The sequence below is a fragment of the Procambarus clarkii genome, chromosome 49 (assembly GCF_040958095.1).
Source record: "Procambarus clarkii isolate CNS0578487 chromosome 49, FALCON_Pclarkii_2.0, whole genome shotgun sequence".
Lineage (NCBI taxonomy): Eukaryota > Metazoa > Arthropoda > Malacostraca > Decapoda > Cambaridae > Procambarus > Procambarus clarkii.
In genome coordinates this window covers 37,033,276-37,056,565 of record NC_091198.1, presented here as the reverse complement: position 1 = coordinate 37,056,565, position 23,290 = coordinate 37,033,276, and positions in this window count along the sequence as shown.

Genomic DNA, 23,290 nt, shown 5'->3' with positions numbered 1-23,290 from the left:
GCTTTTTCATCTGTAATGTTGGCAATATAGGCTCTAGGTGCATGAGCCGCTGCCTCACACCCTTGGGGAATGCCAAACCCAAACTGTTTTGGCTTCAGCATGTCGGCTGCTGCCTGACTAACTGCCCTAGCAGCAGCCTAAGCGACGAGACGAATTGCCCACAGCTATCGGTCTGATTCGTCCATCTTTTTTCCTCAGGGCACAGAGGATAGCGCCAAAAAAGAGAGGCCGTATGGTCTCTGGTATGTTGCCAGCTAGACATTTGTTGGCGAATCTAGTTAATTCTACCAGGAGGCCTTGTGCAATGTCTCCCAGTGCAGGGTTGAGCAATTGTTTGATGTGGTTTGGTCTTAGTCCTGTGAACCCACCTGTTGATCCTGGTGGGAAGGATAAAGCTGCTTTATGCACCATGGATTCGAGCACACACAGGGGTTCTGCTCTGGTGACACCGACTAGGGGAACACTGTCGTCACGAGAAGCTCTGGGTGGGTGCTTTTCCCTCAGGGCTTGTGCTGTATGGGCATCCCTGGTGGCAACTGTGTCTTCACTGGTGATGACTCTGATCGCCCCTATTGTGTTGCCTTCTATTTTCTCGCTGACTGTTACTCTGATTTTGGATGCCTCGGTTCTGCTGTTGATACCTTTCCTGCCGTGGGTGTTTTTCGCACGGGTGGGGAGGGGTGCCTGGTTGTCCTCTCTAGGAAAACTATTTATAGCTATATTGACCGACGAAGCTAGTGATTTGTCTCTCCTTGCAGGGACCGCTAGGCATATGTTTCCAAACAGGAGAAGGTTGCGCCATGCTTGGATGGTTCCGGGGAAGTCATTGACCTTTTTCAAGAGGCTGGATAGTTTGGCAGCTTTGGGGATGTGCTGCAAGGTTCCGATGTTGCTTTGATGGCTTCCAGTAGATTCTCAGTCGAAATGAAGCTGTTGGAGGTGTTTTTCCTGACTGCTGGAGTGGGGCCTTGATTGATACCCTCTTTGGGAGGGCGCCACATACACGGAGAATCGGTTCCGTTGTGAGCACGCTTGCGCACATCTCCGTTGCGCTTGAGTCTCCACACCTTGTCACACGCTTGGCATGTGCCATACCTGTTGATGGCTCCTCTTGGCTGAGAGAAGCCTGGCTGTCAGTCGTGACCTGCGACATCGGTGGGCGCTGGGTTGGCGCCAGGCGGGCGCTGGGTGAGCGCCAGGCGGGCTCTGGGTGGGCGCCGGGCGGGCGCTGGGCGGGCGCTGGGTGGGCGCTGGGCGGACGCTGGGCGGACGTAGCGTGAGGGGGTGGAAACAGGGAGGTAGCGGTCGCGGTTGGGGTGGGGGAGGTGACTCTTGGGTTGGGTGACGGTACACACTAGCGGGTATGGGGAGGGGGAGGGGGGTCAGAGGACACTAACACGTTTGTATAATTTCGTGATATATTACTGCACAATATAATCTGGTTTACTGTGGACTCGATGCACTTAAAACGCGATACCTGCTTCCCGGGAGCCGAGGTATCTATTTTTCAGGGATATTTTCATAAACACATACACACTGGTCACCCCCCTCGACTGACTGCGCAACAAAACCCCATCCACCCACCCCCCACCTATATATATATATATATATATATATATATATATATATATATATATATATATATATATAAATTATAAATTATATATATATATATATATATATATATATATATATATATATATATATATATATATATATATATAACTGAAAACTCACACCCCAGAAGTGACTCGAACCCATACTGCCAGGAGCAACGCAACTGGTATGTACAGGGACGCCTTAATCCGCTTGACCATCACGACCGGACATAAGGAAGTGATAGCCGAAGCTATTTGAACCACTTCCCTGCCGGCACTCGGATGGTAATCTTGGGCATAGCATTTTATCAAATCACCTCATTCTTTGGGGCACACGTGAGGAACACAAATGCAAACAAGCCTGAATGGTTCCCAGGACTATATACAACTGAAAACTCACGCCCCAGAAGTGACTCGAACCCATACTGCCAGAAGCAACGCAACTGGTATGTACAGGGACGCCTTAATCCGCTTGACCATCACGACCGGACATAAGGAAGTGATAGCCGAAGCTATTTGAACCACTTCCCCGCCGGCACTCGGATGGTAATCTTGGGCATAGCATTTTATCAAATCACCTCATTCTTTGGGGCACACGTGATGGAACACAAATGCAAACAAGCCTGAATGGTCCCCAGGACTATATACAACTGAAAACTCACACCCCAGAAGTGACTCGAACCCATACTGCCAGGAGCAACGCAACTGGTATGTACAGGGACGCCTTAATCCGCTTGACCATCACGACCGGACATAAGGAAGTGATAGCCGAAGCTATTTGAACCACTTCCCCGCCGGCACTCGTATGGTAATCTTGGGCATAGCATTTTATCAAATCACCTCATTCTTTGGGGCACACGTGAGGAACACAAATGCAAGCAAGCCTGAATGGTCCCCAGGACTATATAGAACTGAAAACTCACACCCCAGAAGTGATTCGAACCCATACTGCCAGGAGCAACGCAACTGGTATATACAGGGACGCCTTAATCCGCTTGACCATCACGACCGGACATGAGGAAGTGATAGCTAAAGCTATTTGAACCACTTCCCCGCCGGCACTCGGATGGTAATCTTGGGCATAGCATTTTATCAAATCACCTCATTCTTATATCACCAGGCTTATATCACTTCCTTTTGTCCGGTCGTGATGGTCAAGCGGATTAAGGCATCCCTGTATATACCAGTTGCGTTGCTCCTGGCAGTATGGGTTCGAGTCACTTCTGGGGTGTGAGTTTTCAGTTGTATATAGTCCTGGGGACCATTCAGGCTTGTTTGCATATATATATATATATATATATATATATATATATATATATATATATATATATATATATATATTTATATATATATATATATATATATATATATATATATATATATATATATATATATATATATATATGTGGGGGGGGGGGTGGATGGGGTTTTGTTGCGCAGTCAGTCGAGGGGGGTGACCAGTGTGTAAGTGTTTATGAAAATATCCCTGAAAAATAGATACCTCGGCTCCCGGGAAACAGGTATCGCGTTTTAAGTGCATCGAGTCCACAGTGAACCAGATTATATTGTGCAGTGATATATCACGAAATTATACAAACGTGTTAGTGTCCTCTGACCCCCCTCCCCCTCCCCATACCCGCTAGTGTGTACCGTCACCCAACCACCCCCACCCCAACCGCGACCGCTACCTCCCTGTGTCCACCCCCTCACGCTACGTCCGCCCAGCGCCCGCCCAGCGCCCACCCAGCGCCCACCCGGCGCCCGCCTGGCGCCCACCCAGCGCCCGCCCAGCGCCCGCCTCGCGCCCACCCAGCGCCCGCCCAGCGCCCACCGATGTCGCAGGTCACGACTGACAGCCAGGCTTCTCTCAGCCAAGAGGAGCCATCAACAGGTATGGCACATGCCAAGCGTGTGACAAGGTGTGGAGACTCAAGCGCAACGGAGATGTGCGCAAGCGTGCTCACAACGGAACCGATTCTCCGGGTATGTGGAGAATCGGTTATATATATATATATATATATATATATATATATATATATATATATATATATATATATATATATATATATATATATTAAATTAGAAGAGTATGACAGCTTGCTGAAATCAACACTAGAAAAAGCCCTCAATCTTTCCCTCAGCGACTCACAGTGGAAACAGGCCTCCCTTCCTGTCAGACTCGGGGGGCCTTGGCGTGCGCACAGCAACACAAATTGCTGTACCAGCGTTCCTGTCCTCTTCAGTGGGGTCTGACAACTTGGTGAAGGAAATCCTACCTGAGCACCTAGTTCAACAGGCAGGGGTGCATGATTCCAGCTTCACAGACTGCACAACCAAATGGGTCTCTCTCGCAGGACCAGCACCCCAACCACCGCCTTCTGAAGCCCATAAGCAATCCAGCTGGGATCGCCCCATTGCCGACCAAGAAGCTGCAACTTTGCTAGAAGCTGCGACAACACCACATGACACTGCCCGACTTAGAGCTGTAGCAGCTCCCCATGCAGGTGATTTCCTATTAGTTACCCTAATGTCAGCAACCGGCACCCGTCTCACACCGCAGGCCCTCCGAATTGTCGTGGCTCTCCGCCTCGCTGCCCCAATCCACACCGAATACAGGTGTATTTGCGGCGAGGCAGAGGTCGACAGATATGGACGGCATGGCCTTCTTTGCCAAAGGACGGGAGGATGGCATGCAAGACACGGCGAGGTTAATGACATTATTAAGAGAAGCCTTACCACAGCCGGTTGTCCAGCAGAGAGAGAGCCCCGTTACCTAAAGTCCCGCAACTCTGATGAGCCTGTCGGTCGCCCAGACGGAATTACGGTGAACCCCTGGAAGAATGGTAGACAGTTGGTGTGGGACTACACTTGCGTTTCAACTTTAGCCAATACCTATGTTGACTTCAGTGCTACACAAGTAGGAGGAGCTGCCAATCACCGGGAAGCGGCCAAGTCACGTAAATACAGAGACCTTGAGCACCACTACAATTTTGTCCCCATTGCCTCAGAGACACTTGGTGCCTGGGGTAAAAGTGCTGCTAGCTTTTTGAAGGAGTTGGGGTCTAAGCTAATCGAAACAACTAGAGACCCTAGAGCTGCCAGTTTTCTTTTTCAGTGCCTTAGTGTGGCAATCCAGAGAGGAAATGCTCACTGCATCCACGGTTCCTGCCCGCCATCTGAGGAGCTGGAGGAGCTTTTCAACTTGTGACAAGCAGCCTTGTACCCTGCATGTAATCAATATTGTAACTTTTTTTGTGTAATGACATTTTCAAATAAAGTTAGATAAATATACACACTTAACAAAAGAATAGGGGTGGTAGGAGAAGAAAATATCAAAGTGTTCAGTGAGAATCCACAAGGTCTTCTCTGAGTACTCTTTATTTTCTTCTCCGAGGCTATGGGTCCCTACACTTGCACCAGAGGTGGTACCTCTATATATATATATTATATATATATATATATATATATATATATATATATATATATATATATATATATATATATATATATATATATATATATATATATATATACTCCTTCAGAAGATATATTAATATACGAAAGTACTTAAGGAAATTCCTGTTTCATTTTTCCTCCGTGGTCTGACATTGTCACATCACGTTTTAATCACGTGTTTATTTTCGTGATATACATATATATATATATATATATATATATATATATATATATATATATATATATATATATATATATATATATATATATATATATGTGTGTGTGTGTGTGTGTTTATCACGAAAATAAACACGTGATTAAAACGTGATGTGACAATGTCAGACTACGGAGGATATTGATATATATATATATATATATATATATATATATATATATATATATATATATATATATATATATATATATATATATATATATATATATTGTGACGGTAACGCGTTGGTGTTCGGCTGTTTAAGGCTAGGGGTATGGCCTCGTCACATAGTTATAAAAAAAAATAGAAAAACTGGAACTTCGTCTGTGGTAAGGTAAGGAGAAGACACACAAAACACAAGTAAATTTTAACAATGAAATTTTAATTACGTTAAATAAATCAAAACATGAATAAATGGACAAACAAATTCGTATAATAAAATCAATCAATCAAAATAATAAGAATAATTAAATGACACAATGAAAAGTTACGTTAAGACAAAATAACAAGAAATGCAATACAAAAATAAAGGAAGGTGCTGGAATATTGGCTTTAAGCTACCACCTCTCTCAGTATACGCTAATGTCTAGCCGGGAGAAGTGTTAACCGTGGAAGCACTGAATATTCTGAGGTCTGAGGTCGTGGCGACCCCAGACATCAAGTAGTATGGGGGGGTGGAGTGCAGTAGCAGCCAGACCGGCGACCAATCAGCGGAGCCGGTAGCGATCAACAGGTAGTTTGGCGGTTTGAGTCTGAACAGGTGTCCCTGGCTGCATACGTTTTGCTCTCTGGCAAACCTTGCTGGTGTTGTTGTCGTTGTTGGACATTTCTTCCATAGTAGTTATATATATTTGTTGCGACGTATTTGTGGAGGGAAGAGCAGGCTCAATCTCTTGAAGGAGATTATTGTCACAACTCTCCCCCGAAGCCTGCGGTTCTGGAAGAAGTACGTCGTTATGTGGTGGAGTAATGGATGGAGTTGCTTCTACTTCATAAACTCTGGAGAGATCATGGGCTAAGATGTTGTCAGACTCTTGGTATAGCGTGTCTCCAGGTTGAATTTCTGCAGTTAGCAAGCCCATAGTAGAAGACGTTGAGTTGAGAAGTGGGCGTGCTGCAGGAGGTGTAGGGTGGTGTGGTCCGTATTGATGGTGGACCGAGCACTTTTCAGGTGTGGAGTGAAGTGCTGAAGCTTCAGGATGACGAAGAGTAGCTCCTTGCCAATTGTTCCGTCGTTCCTTGTAGCAGTAGTCGCTGACAGGTGTATTCTTCTCGCCTCGTTGCTGCATCACGACACCACCAACGTCGGTACCATTGGCGTCGACATGGAGGATGAAGGGCTTATCTGACGAGGTGAGAGTGGAATTAGAATAGGGCAAAGGAGCACGATTATTATCCTGAAAGCATTTGGGAAGATCATTAAGGATTTCGGAATTAGAAAGCGCTGACTCCTTGTCAGTGCTTTCGGGAGGAGAAGCTGGGATGGTCTCACTGTGGATGTAGGGTTCTGTGAAGGTAGAACAATTAGTCAGGACAGTGGGAGGAGTACCATTATATTGCTTCAGGAGGTTGACGTGGCACAGCTGGGTCTTCCGCCGCCTATCTGGAGTCTCTATTACGTAGTTGTTATTATTCCTGCACTCTTTGACGCAGTAGGGTCCTGAAAACCTGTTTTGTAAAGGTGAACCTGGGATAGGAAAATAGGCAAGGACGAAGTCTCCCGGCTTGAATTTTCTTACTTTGCTGGTCTGGTCGTAATGAGTCTTCATTCTCACCTGGGCTTTCAATAGATTATCATGGGCAAAACGGTGGACTCTCTCTAGAATGTGTTGAAGGTTTTGAAGAAACTGGGGCACATTCTGATGCTCACTGAAGGTGGCATCTCTGAGAGAGTCTTTGAAAGCCTTAAGGGGAGTACGGCACTTACGGCCGTAGAGCATCTCATAAGGAGATACTCCTAGGGACTCATTGGGGAGACTTCTGAAAATACACATTATAAGGTCAATCTGCTTATCCCAATCCTTTGAGGTTTCACTACAAAACTTTTTCAAGAGTGCTTTGATGGTCTGATGACTACGTTCAAGAGAACCCTGTGAAGCAGGATGATAGGGGCTGGACAATACCTGTTTGATGTTGAACTCCTCCAGTGTCCTTTTGAAGAGATCACTGGTGAAGTTGGTACCACAGTCACTTTGAATCTCTCTGGGAAATCCGTATTGAGTGAAGATCTTCAATAGATGTTTTATAACCGTAGCAGCCGTGATGTTCTTCACTGGAACTGCTATGGGAAATCTGGTGGTAGGACACAGGATGGTTTGGATGTAGGCGTTACCTGTACTGGTCCGAGGTAAAGGACCAACACAGTCTATTATGAGTCTGTGGAAAGGTTCCGCAGGCACCTGTATGGGAATCAGTGGCGCTCTGGGAATGGAGATGTTCGGTTTGCCTGCCATCTGACATGTATGACACTGTTTTACGTACTGTTTGACGTTATTTACCATACCTGGCCAGTAGTAGTCTTGACGAATCCCATGGTAAGTCTTGTTGAAGCCGTAGTGGGAGAATGCTCCGTGGGCCGCAGGCTGGTGGGAATCACAAGTTGTTCGATGTTGGCCCAATCGTCCTCCTCCTTCAGTTTACTGGGTCTATATCTGCGGTAGAGCAAGTCGTTCTCTAGGAAGAACCCAGGAATACTGTCGGGTTGAGTCTCAGCCTGGAAAAACAATGGTGTTAAAGTAAGATCTTCCCTCTGCAACTTACGGAACTCCAACTTGGTCAGATGCAGGGGTAGTTTCTGAGGGTCTTGAGGGACAGCGGTAGCAGTAGAGTCAGCTGGCTGTGGACGTGCGGCTTGTGCACGGGTGGTCACGAGAACCGGAGGAGAAACTTCATCACTCTCTTGAACCTCTGCTGGAACATACTCTAGAATAGGGTTTATTGGCACAGAGTTACACACCTGGGGTTTGTCCATGACGATCAGGTTGGTCGGTTGCAGGTCTTCTGCCAAGTCGTTGCCTAGGAGAAGTTGCACTCCAGGCATGGGAAAAGGCTTTTCCCTGACGGCGACTTGGACTTCCCCGTTCACGTAGGGACAATCCAGGTGGACTCTGGCTAGAGGGTATGGAGTGGTAGCAGTGAGGTCAGTGATGAAGACAGTCTCTCCGGTGTAGGTGATGTTGGGCACAGCCGACTTCAAGATGATCGATTGAAGAGCCGCTGTGTCCCTCAAGATCTTCAATTTGAAACGTCCCTCCGGATTTGAACCGTTGGCAGAGACAGTTCCAGTATACAGGTGGTTACTGAAAAGAGAAAGATCATTAACATCAACACCAACATTCATCACAGGCTTACCGGACTTAGGAGGAGTTGGTTTGGGTCTTTGTTGGTCAGTGGTTCCCTTGTATTGAGACTTACCACACTTGTCTATGGTATGTCCATAGAGTCTACAATACTTGCAGTACAGTTGTGAACCAGCTTGATCGGGGCTCACCTTCTCGTAACTGTACCACGACTTCTTACTGGAGGATGGTTCGGGTGTCAGCCGGTGGATGAGGCTGTAAGTGTCAGCCGACTTAGCACACTTCAGGTAGTCGGTTTCTTCTTTATCTGCTAAGTAGAGGCGGACAGGAGGCGGCACACGCCTCAGGAATTCTTCAACAAGCATCAGGTTGACGAGTTCTGTAAAAGTAGAGACATGTGCTGCTTCCAGCCATTTCATGAAATACCTCCGTTTCGTGTTAGCAAACTCAAGGAAGGTAGTGGTACTTGCCTTCAGGTGGTCACGGAATTTCCTTCTATAACTTTCTGTGGAAAGTAGGTAGGCGTCCAACACTGCTTGTTTCAGAGTGTGGTAGTCATTCTCAGACGCCAAAGTACTGAGTGTGACTGCAGCTCTACCTGTAAGATGGACTCTGAGAAGTGTGGCCCATTGGTCGACAGGCCAACTGAGTTGATTAGCAAGAGTTTCAAAGGTGGTGAAAAACACATCAACTTCTGCTTCTACAAAGGATGGCATTAACTTACTTGCATGTGATATATTAAAACTGACGGGAAGATTGGCAGTAGCTTGTTGGCGTTGAGTGAAGTGCGAAGTTTCCAAGGCGATTTCGCGTTGACGACACTCTAGAGCCAGAGTCGCTTGTTGCTTGTCATGTTCGCGTTGCATTTCCAACTCGCGTTGTTTGGTTTCAAGCTGTTCTCGTTCCCGTTCACGGAGTAGTGCAAACTCACGTTCCTTGAGGGCGATTTCACGTTCTTGTTCGTCTCTCCTCAAAGCAGCTTCGCGTTCTCTGAGGGTGATTTCTCGTTCTTGTTCTTCCCTCCGTATGGCAGCTGTTCGTTCTTCAATCTTGGCCAGCTCTAGTTTGAGTTTCATCGTCGCCAAATCAGCTTTATCTGTAATATAGTAAGTTTCATGAGTTTCAGAGTCGATCTTACCTTGCTCTAAATAGTAATCCAGCAACAGGTTGTATAGGTCATTTTTGTTGGCTTGGTAGGGAACTTCTAGTTGATACTCATGTGCAAGAGTTTGTAATTCAGTCCTCTTGGCACGACTTAAAGTCCCTATTTCACCTGCTGGATTTGCACGGAAAGCTTGGAGACGAAACATGGTGAAATTAGCAAATAAAGGTACACGAATATTCAATAGTGAATGTCAGAAACAGGACAACGTGGCAACTGATACCTATCCTGTGAGATCTTTAACAATTAAAGTTAAGTAAAAGATGTTAAATGATTAAATTAAATCAAGGGCGCAGGAAATCTTGTACCCGGTACTCATATAAGAGGATAAGGGCAAGAAAATCCTACTAACAAATGAAACAGAGTTTCGAAAACAAATGAAACAGTTAAATGCTTCAAAAGTAAAATTGGTAGTCCAAGGATGTAGGCATACCTTGCCAAGTCTCTATAGGACATAAAGCAAGTTTTTCCTACTGAATTTAATATGATACTTACAGAATTAGCGAACTTTTGTGCTCTGAAAAGTAAGCTAATTCCCTACCGTTGTATGTATCATCATCTCTGACTGACGTGTAGGGGTGCGAGGTGTCAACTGGTGACGAGAACTGCTGCTGAGGTCCCAATTCAGCAACTAAAGTTCGAGCTAGAGGAACTATGGCCCTCTTTGTCCTCCTACAGTCAGATTGCAGAAGATTGGGTACTCTTGACCCGGGGCAGACCACAGTACCAGGGTACCAATATGATGATCTGTCAAAATGAGAAATATTCAAGGGACATAGATGGTAAACACGAGTAATAACAAGGAGGGAGAGATGACCAATTAAGAGTATGACTGCGGCCTACAGTCACCACGTAATCCAAAGTTGTCTCACCTTCACTATATGTTACTCTCGTAATGCACAATACACCGCACCTTATAAAAAATGAAATTAAATATGAAAAATAGTAAAGCTACGTTAACAAAGTTAAATACGCTTACCATAAATTACCACTTGGCACCAGTACCTGAGTGAAGCTCCTAGGACAGGCCCCCATATAACTTGTGACGGTAACGCGTTGGTGTTCGGCTGTTTAAGGCTAGGGGTATGGCCTCGTCACATAGTTATAAAAAAAAAATAGAAAAACTGGAACTTCGTCTGTGGTAAGGTAAGGAGAAGACACACAAAACACAAGTAAATTTTAACAATGAAATTTTAATTACGTTAAATAAATCAAAACATGAATAAATGGACAAACAAATTCGTATAATAAAATCAATCAATCAAAATAATAAGAATAATTAAATGACACAATGAAAAGTTACGTTAAGACAAAATAACAAGAAGTGCAATACAAAAATAAAGGAAGGTGCTGGAATATTGGCTTTAAGCTACCACCTCTCTCAGTATACGCTAACGTCTAGCCGGGAGAAGTGTTAACCGTGGAAGCACTGAATATTCTGAGGTCTGAGGTCGTGGCGACCCCAGACATCAAGTAGTATGGGGGGGTGGAGTGCAGTAGCAGCCAGACCGGCGACCAATCAGCGGAGCCGGTAGCGATCAACAGGTAGTTTGGCGGTTTGAGTCTGAACAGGTGTCCCTGGCTGCATACGTTTTGCTCTCTGGCAAACCTTGCTGGTGTTGTTGTCGTTGTTGGACATTTCTTCCATAGTAGTTATATATATTTGTTGCGACGTATTTGTGGAGGGAAGAGCAGGCTCAATCTCTTAAAGGAGATTATTGTCACAATATATATATATATATATATATATATATATATATATATATATATATATATATATATATATATATATATATATATTTATATATATATATATATATATATATATATATATATATATATATATATATATATATATATATATATATATATATATATATATGTTTCATTGAATATGACCGCGACCGCATATTCTGTATTTATTATTTTCTGGTTTAGGGCTTCTATCCCTCTATTTTCTTAGCATCAGGGCTTAGTTGAAATAGGAGTTCTCCAAAACTCATTTTCGTACTTTTAAGGTGAAGAAAAGAAGTGATTTACTATAGAGTGTATTACACTTATTTATACAATTTGCACAACGTTTCGAACCTCCATGGTTCATTCTCAAGTGAACAGATCTTACAATGCTGGTTGATTTTATACCCGCACTGGGTCAGGTGATAATAAAGGTGAAAACATGGGGGATACATAAGGGATAAATGTGAGGTGAAACATAGAGGTAACTGCAGAAGGCTTATTGGCCCATACGAGGCAGCTCCTATCTAAACACAGAGATTAATCCAGTGTAATTGGCCTGTTATTTTGGACATAACAGGCCAATTACATCGATTTTGGCAACATAACGATGCCAAAATGTGTTGGCATCGTGATGTTCTGGTCTTGTCCTTACTCTCATGGTGGGTAGAGTAAATAGTTCCGTGATTTGGGTGTTCATGGTAGGTTGTTCTATTCTTATGTGAATTGCTTCAAGAATTTGTAATCTACTTGCATCTTGGGTTTTGTCTATTATGCAGGTATTCTTGTTCAACATTTCTCTTGTTAGAGTAATGTCATGGGCTTGTCTCATGTGATTCCTAGGGGCACCGGATTGAAGATGGCATGTCAAACGCCTCGTCAGCTTGGTCGACGTCATACCTATGTACTTAGATTGAAGGTTACATCCTTCGTGGGGGCAAGTGTACATGTATACAACGCTTGACTGCTGTAGAGGGTTCTCCGTCGGCTTCGGGCTGTTTTTGATAAGGAGTTCGGAAGTCTTCTTGGTTTTGTAGAATATTATCAGGTTTATGTTTTGGTTAGGAGTAGTGCTTTTTACTCCTTTACGGATTATTTCTTTCATTATTCTTTCCTCTTTTATATGTTCACTGTGCATGGTTGATTTGTAATATAATTTTATTGGAGGTGTGGTGGTTTCTGTTCTAGGTTCTGGATTATACCAACGGTCCAGGTGTCTTCTTATAGCAGCGTTTATTTCCGCGTTGCTATATCCGTTGTTCACCAATACCTGAGTTACTCTTTCAAACCACTCTACTCACGTTGCTCCATTCAGAGCAGTGGGTAAGCGCTCGACGAATATAAGCATTGAGAACACTGGCTTTGTATCTTTGGGGGCACTCACTTCTACCATTCAGGCATAATCCTATGTTGGTGGGCTTGGTATATACGTTGGTGCTTAAAGAGGTTCCTGTTTTTGTTATTAGTACATCCAGGAATGGCAGACTGTTATTTTCACTATTTTCATGTGTAAATCGGAGTACTGACTCTCTCTCTAGATGTCTTTTTAGGTCAATTAGTTCATCTGAGTCTTTTACTATTACGAATATATCATCTACTGATGATAAGAAAATAGTTAGAGGGATAGAAGCCCTAAACCAGAAAATAAAAAATACAGAATATGCGGTCATATTCAATGAAACATGTTTGAAAGAAAACCTGCTGCCAGTATACACCAATATATATATATATATATATATATATATATATATATATATATATATATATATATATATATATATATATATATATTAGTATATTTTGATAGCAGTCTTTCCTGTAGACATATTATTAAATATGACCGAAAAAGTAAGATTAATAATTCTAACACGAATTTTTTCAATCTTTCGTACATTTCTTTTCACTGTTGGAGGTAATTCAAAAATCAATTCTCCAAAATTCATTTTTATTTCTAGTCTTACGTGACACTTGAGCGCGTTTCGTAAAACTTATTACATTTTCAAAGACTTTACACATACACAACTGAATAGAACTTACATATCTCCGATTTGTTTATATCTACAATTGAGTGAGGTGGATGGGGTGAGGTGGTATTTAATAGGGTATTAATTTCATCAATACAAGACAGAACACGAAACAATGGGTATTGAAATGGAAGTGATTGTAGAAAGCCTATTGGTCCATATTTCTTGATGCTTCTATATTGGAGCGGAGTCTTGAGGTGGGTAGAATATAGTTGTGCATTAATTGGCTGTTGATTGCTGGTGATGTGCAGTGCCTCGCAAAGTCAAGCCGTCTGCTATCGCTGTATCTATCGATGATTTCTGTGTTGTTTACTAGGATTTCTCTGGCGATGGTTTGGTTGTGGGAAGAGATTATATGTTCCTTAATGGAACCCTGTTGCTTATGCATCGTTAAACGCCTAGAAAGAGATGTTGTTGTCTTGCCTATATACTGGGATTTTTGGAGCTTACAGTCCCCAAGTGGGCATTTGAAGGCATAGACGACGTTGGTCTCTTTCAAAGCGTTCTGCTTTGTGTCTGGAGAGTTTCTCATGAGTAGGCTGGCCGTTTTTCTGGTTTTATAGTAAATCGTCAGTTGTATCCTCTGATTTTTGTCTGTAGGGATAACGTTTCTATTAACAATATCTTTCAGGACCCTTTCCTCCGTTTTATGAGCTGTGGAAAAGAAGTTCCTGTAAAATAGTCTAATAGGGGGTATAGGTGTTGTGTTAGTTGTCTCTTCAGAGGTTGCATGGCGTTTCACTTTCCTTCTTATGATGTCTTCGACGAAACCATTGGAGAAGCCGTTGTTGACTAGGACCTGCCTTACCCTACAGAGTTCTTCGTCGACTTGCTTCCATTCTGAGCTGTGGCTGAGAGCACGGTCGACATATGCGTTAACAACACTCCTCTTGTACCTGTCTGGGCAGTCGCTGTTGGCATTTAGGCACATTCCTATGTTCGTTTCCTTAGTGTAGACTGCAGTGTGGAAACCTCCGCTCTTTTCCATGACTGTTACATCTAGAAAGGGCAGCTTCCCATCCTTTTCCATCTCGTAAGTGAAACGCAGCACGGAACTCTGCTCAAATGCCTCCTTCAGCTCCTGCAGAAGTCTGACATCAGGTACCTGTGTAAAAATCTCGTCAACATACCTGCAGTATATGGCCGGTTTCAAGTTCATGTCGACTAAGACTTTTTGCTCGATGGTACCCATGTAGAAGTTTGCAAACAGGACACCTAGGGGAGAACCCATGGCGACCCCATCTACTTGCTTATACATGTGCCCATCCGGGCTCAAGAAGGGTGCCTCTTTAGTACAAGCTTGGAGTAGTTTCCTCAGAATATTTTCTGGTATGTCAAGAGGAGTACAGGCTGGATCACGATTCACTCTGTCGGATATCATCCCGATTGTCTCGTCCACAGGTAGTATTCGTAATTAGCATTGATCCTTTTGTTTTAAATTCTTACTAATCATAACTCCCAGATCCCTTTTGCAATCCGACTTCGCAATCTCAACACCATCCAGCTCGTATCTTGTAACTCTATCATCATTACCTAACCTCAGAACTTTACATTTATCAGCATTAAACTGCATCTGCCAATCCTTTGACCATTTCAAAACCCTATCTTGATCAACTTGAAGTGATAGTGAGTCCTCCGCCGAATTAATTTCCCTACCGATTTTCGTATCATCGGCAAATTTGCAAATGTTGCTACTCAAACCTGAATCCAAATCATTTATATATATTATAAACAACAAAGGTCCCAGGACAGAGCCTTGAGGCACTCCACTTACAACATTTTCCCACTCTGACTTGATTCCATTTATACTAACTCTTTGTTTCGTTTGGTATAGCCATGCCCAAATCCAGCATAATATAGCACCCCCAATACCATGAGACTCTATCTTTTTAAACAGTCTTTCATGTGGCACTGTATCAAAAGCTTTGCTAAAGTCAAGGTACACAACATCACAATCCTTACCACTATCAACTGCCTCAACTATGCTGGAATAAAAAGATAACAAATTTGTTAAACATGAACTGCCATTTACAAAACCATGTTGCGACTCAATTATTAATTTATGTTTTTCAAGATGAAGACGAATTTTATTTGCTATTATAGATTCGAGTAACTTTCCCACAATAGACGTTAGGCTAATTGGTCGATAGTTAGACGCAAGTGATCTATCTCCTTTCTTAAAAACTGGTATCACATTAGCAACTTTCCAAAACTCTGGCACTCTGCCTGACTCTATTGATTTATTAAATATGGTTGACAGTTGGTCACAAAGCTCCTCTTTGCATTCTTTAAGCACCCTGGCAAACACTTCATCCGGCTCTGGGGATTTGTTTGGTTTGAGTTTTACTATTTGTTTAAGAACATCCTCCCTGGTAACTTGTAAACTCGTCAACCTGTCCTCGTCCCCACCCACATAGACTTGTTCGGCTGAAGGCATATTGTTAAGTTCCTCTTTAGTAAATACAGATACAAAATATTTATTAAAAATACTACTCATCTCTTCATCACTATCTGTTATTTGACCTGTCTCAGTTTTTAATGGACCTATCCTTTCCCTAGTCTTACTACGATATAACTGAAAAAAAACCTTTAGGATTTGTCTTTGCTTGCCCTGCTATGCGAACTTCATAGTTTCTTTTTGCTTTCCTTATCTCTTTTTTAACATTTCTAACCAGTTGTACGAATTCCTGTTCTAAAGTGACCTCCCCATTTTTAATCCTTTTGTACCAAGCTCTCTTTTTACCTATAAGGTTCTTCAAATTCTTTGTTATCCATTTTGGGTCATTAGATTTTGCCAGATTTTCAGTGCCAGATTTTCGAAAAGCTGATTTTAATAGCCTAAGAATTTTTTTTGGTCAAATAGATTGGAAAGTCTTGGGTATGGGGTGTGGGCCGGTCTTAGAGCGAGACATGAACCCAGCGACAGGTGACGTAAAAGGGGATTTCGATGTGGATTTAATATATAACTTATTTAAGAATATTCTAAACAAAGCACAGGAACGTAGTATACCATACAAATTGAATAGATCGAATACTAATGACCCAAAGTGGATAACAAATAATTTAAAGAACCTTATAGGTAAAAAGAGAAATTGGTACAAAAGGATTAAGAATGGGGAAGTCAGGTTAGAACAGGAATTCATACAACTGGTTAGAAATGTTAAAAAAGAGATTAGGAAAGCAAAAAGAAACTATGAAGTTCGCATAGCAGAGCAAGCAAAGTCAAATCCTAAAGGGTTTTTCAGTTATATCGAACTAAGACTAGGGAAAGGATAGGTCCATTAAAATCTGAGACAGGTCAAATAACGGATAATGACAAGGAGATGAGTAGTATTTTTAACAAATATTTTATATCTGTATTTACTAAAGAAGAACTTAACAATATGCCTTCAGCCGAACAAGTCTATGTGGATGGGGATGAGGACAGGTTGACTAGTTTAGCAGTTACCAGGGAGAATGTAATTAAACAATTAGAAAAACTAAAACCAAACAAATCCCCAGGGCCGGATGAAGTGTTTGCCAGGGTGCTTAAAGAATGCAAAGAGGAGCTTTCCGAGCCACTGTCTACCATATTTAATAAATCAATAGAGTCAGGCAGAGTGCCAGAGTCATGGAAGGTAGCTAATGTGGTACCAATTTTTAAGAAAGGAGATAGATCACTTGCGTCAAACTATCGGCCAATTAGCCTAACGTCTATTGTGGGAAAGTTACTTGAATCAATAATTGCAAATACAATTCGTCTCCATCTTGAAAAACATAAATTAATAAATGAGTCGCAACATGGTTTTACAAATGGCCGTTCATGTTTAACAAATTTGCTAACTTTTTATTCCAGCATAGTTGAGGCAGTTGATAGTGGTAAGGATTGTGATGTTGTGTACCTTGACTTTAGCAAAGCTTTTGATACAGTGCCACATGAAAGACTAATTAAAAAAATAGAAGCTCATGGTATTGGGGGTGCTATATTAACTTGGATTAGGGCATGGCTATTCCAAAGGAAACAGAGTTAGTATAAATGGGGTTAAGTCAGAGTGGGATAATGTTGTTAGTGGAGTACCTCAGGGCTCTGTCCTGGGACCTCTGTTGTTCATAATATATATAAATGATTTAGATTCAGGTTTGAGTAGCAACATTTGCAAATTTGCCGATGATACGAAAATCGGTAGGGAAATTAATTCGGCGGAGGACTCACTATCACTTCAAGTTGATCTAGATAGGGTTTTGAAATGGTCAAATGATTGGCATATGCAGTTTAATGCTGATAAATGTAAAGTTCTGAGGCTAGGTAATGATGATAGAGTTACAAGATACGAGCTAGATGGTGTTGAGATTGCGAAGTCGGATTGCGAAAGGGATCTGGGAGTTATGATTAGTAAGAATTTAAAACAAAAGGATCAATGCATGAATGTTCGTAATAAGGCGAATAGGACACTGGGATTTATTAATCGAAGCGTTAGTAACAAGACACCTGGTGTGGTTCTTAAGCTATATCTTGCTCTGGTTAGGCCCCATTTAGATTATGCAGTTCAGTTTTGGTCGCCGTATTATAGAATGGATATAAATTCATTTGAACGTGTCCAACGTAGGATGACTAAGTTAATTCCCCAAATTAGAAATCTTTCATATGAAGAAATATTAACAAAGCTTAAGTTGCATTCACTAGAAAGGCGAAGAGTTAGGGGTGACATGATATAGGTTTACAAGTGGATGAATGGACATAACAGGGGGATATTAATAGGGTATTAAAAATATCAACACAAGACAGAACACGAAACAATGGGTATAAATTGGATAAGTTTAGATTTAGGAAAGACTTGGGTATATTCTGGTTCAGTAACAGGGTTGTTGATTTGTGGAACCAATTGCCGCGTAACGTGGTGGAGGTGGTGTCCCTCTATTGTTTCAAGCGTGGGTTGGACAAGTATATGAGTGGGATTGGGTGGTTATAGAATAGGAGCTGCCTTGTATGGGCCAATAGGCCTTCTGCAGTTTCCTTTGTTCTTATGTTCTTATTAGTATTCGATCTATTCAATTTGTATGGTATACTACGTTCCTGTGCTTTAGAATATTCTTAAATAAGTTATATATTGAATCCACATCGAAATCCCCATTTAAGTCACCTATCGCTGGGTTCATGTCTCGCTCCAAGACCGGCCCACACCCCATACCCAAGACTTTCCAATCAATTTGACCCAAAAAATTTCTTAGCCTATTAAAATCAGCTTTTCGAAAATCTGGCACTTTAACAGAATTTTCTCCAACAGGTCTATTCCATTCTATGCTAAATCTGATTTCTTTGTGATCACTGTTCCCTAGCTCACTCCCTATTTCTATGTCATTAATTGGTGTTTCCCTGTTAGTTAACACTATATCTAAAATATTATTTTCCCGTGTTGGTTCCTTAATGTGTTGCGTAAAAAAGCAATCGTCAATTCTAGAAAATCTTCTGCTTCACTATTCCCTGTTTTGTTCAACCAGTTTATTCCACTAAAATTAAAGTCACCCATGACATAAATACTGTTAGATCTAGATGCTCTAGATATTTCATCCCATAGATGCTTTGCTTCCATTCTGTCTAAATTTGGTGGCCTATATATAACTCCTATTATAATATTATTAGCTTTTTCGTTTAATTCTATTCAAATAGTTTCTGTGTGTGGCTCAGTTTTGATTCCCTCTTTGAGACTACATTTCAAATTGTCCCTAACATATATGGCTACTCCACCTCCTCGTCTAATATATCTATCTGTGTGAAATAGTTTAAATCCATTTATTTGATATTCAGCTAATAGTTCTCTATTTTCTACATTCACCCACGTTTCGGTAAATGCAATAATATCTATTTTTTTCTGTGCAGGCAGGAGCATTTAATTCGTTAATTTTATTTCTTAGACTTCGACTGTTAGTGTAATATACCCTAAGTGAACTGTTATTTTGAGGCCCTTCTCTTTCCCTGATCATTTTGCCAATTCCTTTCTCCCACAAACACATACTTTTATTACCTCCTTCCTCCAAATCAATTCCCATACCTCTATCTACTAACAGTTTAAACCCAAACAAACTCCTGTAACCACTTCTTCCAATGAGTTCGCAACAGCAACAACCCCAGCTCTCGATAGATGCACCCTATCACGAGCATACATTTCATTTCTTCCATAGAAGTGTTCCCAGTTGTCTATGAAAGATATTGCATTTGATTTGCAATATCTTTCCAGCCGGCAATTGCCGGCTTTATATATATATATATATATATAGATATATATATATATATATATATATATATATATATATATATATATATATATATATATATATATATATATATATCTCAACACAAGACAGAACACGAAACTTTGGGTATAAATTGGATAAGTTTAGATTTAGGAAAGACTTGGGTAAATACTGGTTGGGTAACAGTACCAAATATATATATATATATATATATATATATATATATATATATATATATATATATAGAGCAGTAGCAGTTGTCTAACTCCCAGGTACCTGTTTGCTGAAGGCAAAGTTACTAATATAACAATGTAAATGCTCCCACGACTTGTGACAGCTGTTCCCCCTCCCCAGGTGGTGAGCGTCGTGGTCACCTACCTGGTCATTCTCATTCAGTTCCACTCCAACGACGCTCCAGGAGCGAGGACGGAGGTCAACGGTACCACTGCTCTGTGTCGCTGTTGATGAAGTTGCTTTCTGTCAGCCTGTCACAGAGTAGCGGACAGGCAGTGATGTCACCTCATACTCTGACATTCTCACACCAATTGATCCTTTTGTGTCTTCATATGTGTGTCAGACCTGACTAACTCATGTTTATATGTGTGTCAGACCTGACTAACTCATGTTTATATGTGTGTCAGACCTGACCAAACTCAAGTTTATTCAGGTCACAGCAGCACAGTAATCTCAGTGATTATTATTTGTAATTTTAATTTTTATTGTAATTGCTCCTTGATCTAGTATTCTGGTTTCTAGTTAATTAATTGTATGAATTTTAATTTCATTCATCTCCACTCTTTAAATATTATACAATTTTCATTCCGTCTACTCCATTTTCATTTTGCCAGCCAATATTCCATATCCTAGTCTAGTTGTATATTAACTGTTCTGATCTGTATTTTGTACTTACACTTTAGTACAAAAACACTTACACTACGCACTAATACTACTTCACTTAAATTATTAATAATCGCAGGAGATATAAATTTCCTCATTAATATTAGATATCAGTTTAGTTTCATCTTTCATATTACTTTATTTGTATCATTTTAAATTTTTACTGTAAATGTTCCTAAATTTAGTTTTTTACTGCAATGTAATTACTTTCTTTATTGTATCTAACTGCTGTATGCTAGTAACTTACAAATTTGAAGTTCATTATTTATTCTTGAAATTACAGCTAAATTACCAACCAATTCCACTATTCAGATCGTCGTTTTATGTATATTTAACTAACCATTTTTACTTGTATCATTAAAAAAAGAAGTTATATACTCACTCCCTAATATTAGTTATCAGTACTCTGTCTTGGTTTTATACTACCAAATTATTACTTTTTATTCAACAGCATTTGTTTTAATATTGTAGACAATTATCAAATATTCACCCTTTTGTCACACAAATATTCTCAAGAAGTCTTCTCTACTCTCACTGCATGCACACTGTCACTGACCCCGGTAATTGAATCTGCTATCACATGTTTACAATAACCAGCACATTGATCATCACTACTGTAGTTACTACACAGCAAACCTTGCAAAAACAAACATAAGAGAGCTGGCAAAATTAACCCTTGCACAATATTTTATTTGAAACTAAATCAAAAGATCAAATTCCAGTTGAGATAGACAATGTTAACATCAGGAATAAAAATGAAGGAAAGTTCCTTGGCTTATACATAGACAAGAGGCTAAACTTCAACACCCACATACAACACATAACCAAAAAAGTATAAAAAAACAGTCAATATACTCTCTAAAGTCAGATATTATGCTCGCCTCTCATTTTACTACGCATTAATCTATCCCTATCTTACATACGGTATCGGTACCCGGGATACAACCACTGCAAATTAGCACAAGCCATAATTTTATAAATACTCTGAAATTAATAAATACTCTGAAATAATAATTCGACTTTAATAATATTCACTCAGAAAAAAATCTGCTATCAGAACTATAACAAACTCTGTTTTCAGACAACACACAGCCTCTGTGTTTAAATTCCTTAACATGCTAAACATAAACTCACTCAACACATTCTCTTGTGCTATTTACATGTACAAAACCTACATTCCTATATACTAATCTTAATCTGAAACTTTTCTTTTATAGGTGTAATAGAACCCATGAGCACCACACCAGAAATAAATATCTCTTTGATATCCCCAGAGTCAAACTAAATATGTGCAAACACTCCATACAAATAAAAGGACCCAGACTATGGAACTCACCTCTTATTGAATTACAAAATTGTTCAACCTATGCCTTATTCAAAAATAAAACATAAAAGTACCAAACTTCATCCGCATAGTTTCCTATATTATGTTTCAAACTCAAACTGTTATTTGTGCTACCCACTCACCCAATTTGAGTATTTAAGATAAGCAAATTCTTCAGTGTTAACACTCCCATAAATTATTATGTAGTTATTATAGTAAACTCAAGTTGTGCTACAATGTATACCTATTAATAATCTCACCATTATTTGTTAGCTTTATGACCTGCCCGAAACGCTATTCGTGTTAGTGACTTTGCAAGAATGTAACAATGCCAATGTTATGACCCCTCACAACCCAATGTATCTTCTTGAATATAAATAAATAAATAAATAAATGAATAAAATAAATGTGCCACACTTGATTGTGTCCCTTATGTGTGAGTGTCAGGTGTATTGAAAGTTTCTGATGTGTGATGCCTGTCACCCACTTGTCAAGGGTCAGACTTGAATCTCTCCTCGTGTGTCAGAATACACTCTCCCACTGTGTGTCAGATTAGACTATCCCTCCTTATGTGTTAGATTAGACTATCCACATGTATGTTTGATTAGGCCATACACCTGGTGTAGCAGATTAGACCATACATCTGGTGTAGCAGATTAGACTATGACAGTGTGTGTCAGATTAGACTATCTAATATTGTGTCAAGTTAGACAATGTCCTTGTGTGTGTTAGATTAGACTATCCCCTTGAGTGTCAGCTTACACTATACCCCCTTGTGTGTTAGATTAGATTATCCCCTTGTGATTCAGATTAGACTATCCCCCTTGTAAGTGTCAAGCTAGACTAATCCTCTTGTGAGTCAGATTAGACAATCCCCTTGTGTTTTAGATAAGACTATCCTTTTGCGTGTCAGGCTAGACTATCTCCTTGTGTTGCAGATTAGACTACCCAGCAAACAATTTTAGGTTGCCACAACATATCTGGAAAGTATTTGAAAGTATTGGAAACGTTTGTTTTATCGTATCAGATACGATATTGTGTGTGGACTTAAATAGGTTTCCAAAACTTATAACCAAGACATATGTATCTAACACTAATTTGAGATGTTGTGGCAACTTACACTCCTAATATGAGTCATTCATAATCCATTCATACACCAATATGAATCTCTTGTGAAAGGTTTGAGCCTTATCTGAACCCTTTTCACATCTTAGTGTTTAAAGTTAAATTTCTTGAAAATAAAAAATATTTATTTTTAAATATATTTAAATATTTTAAATATTTTAAATAATAAATTTTTTATATTATATTAGTGTTTTCAATTTAAATATTAAAACCAATTTAAGGGTAA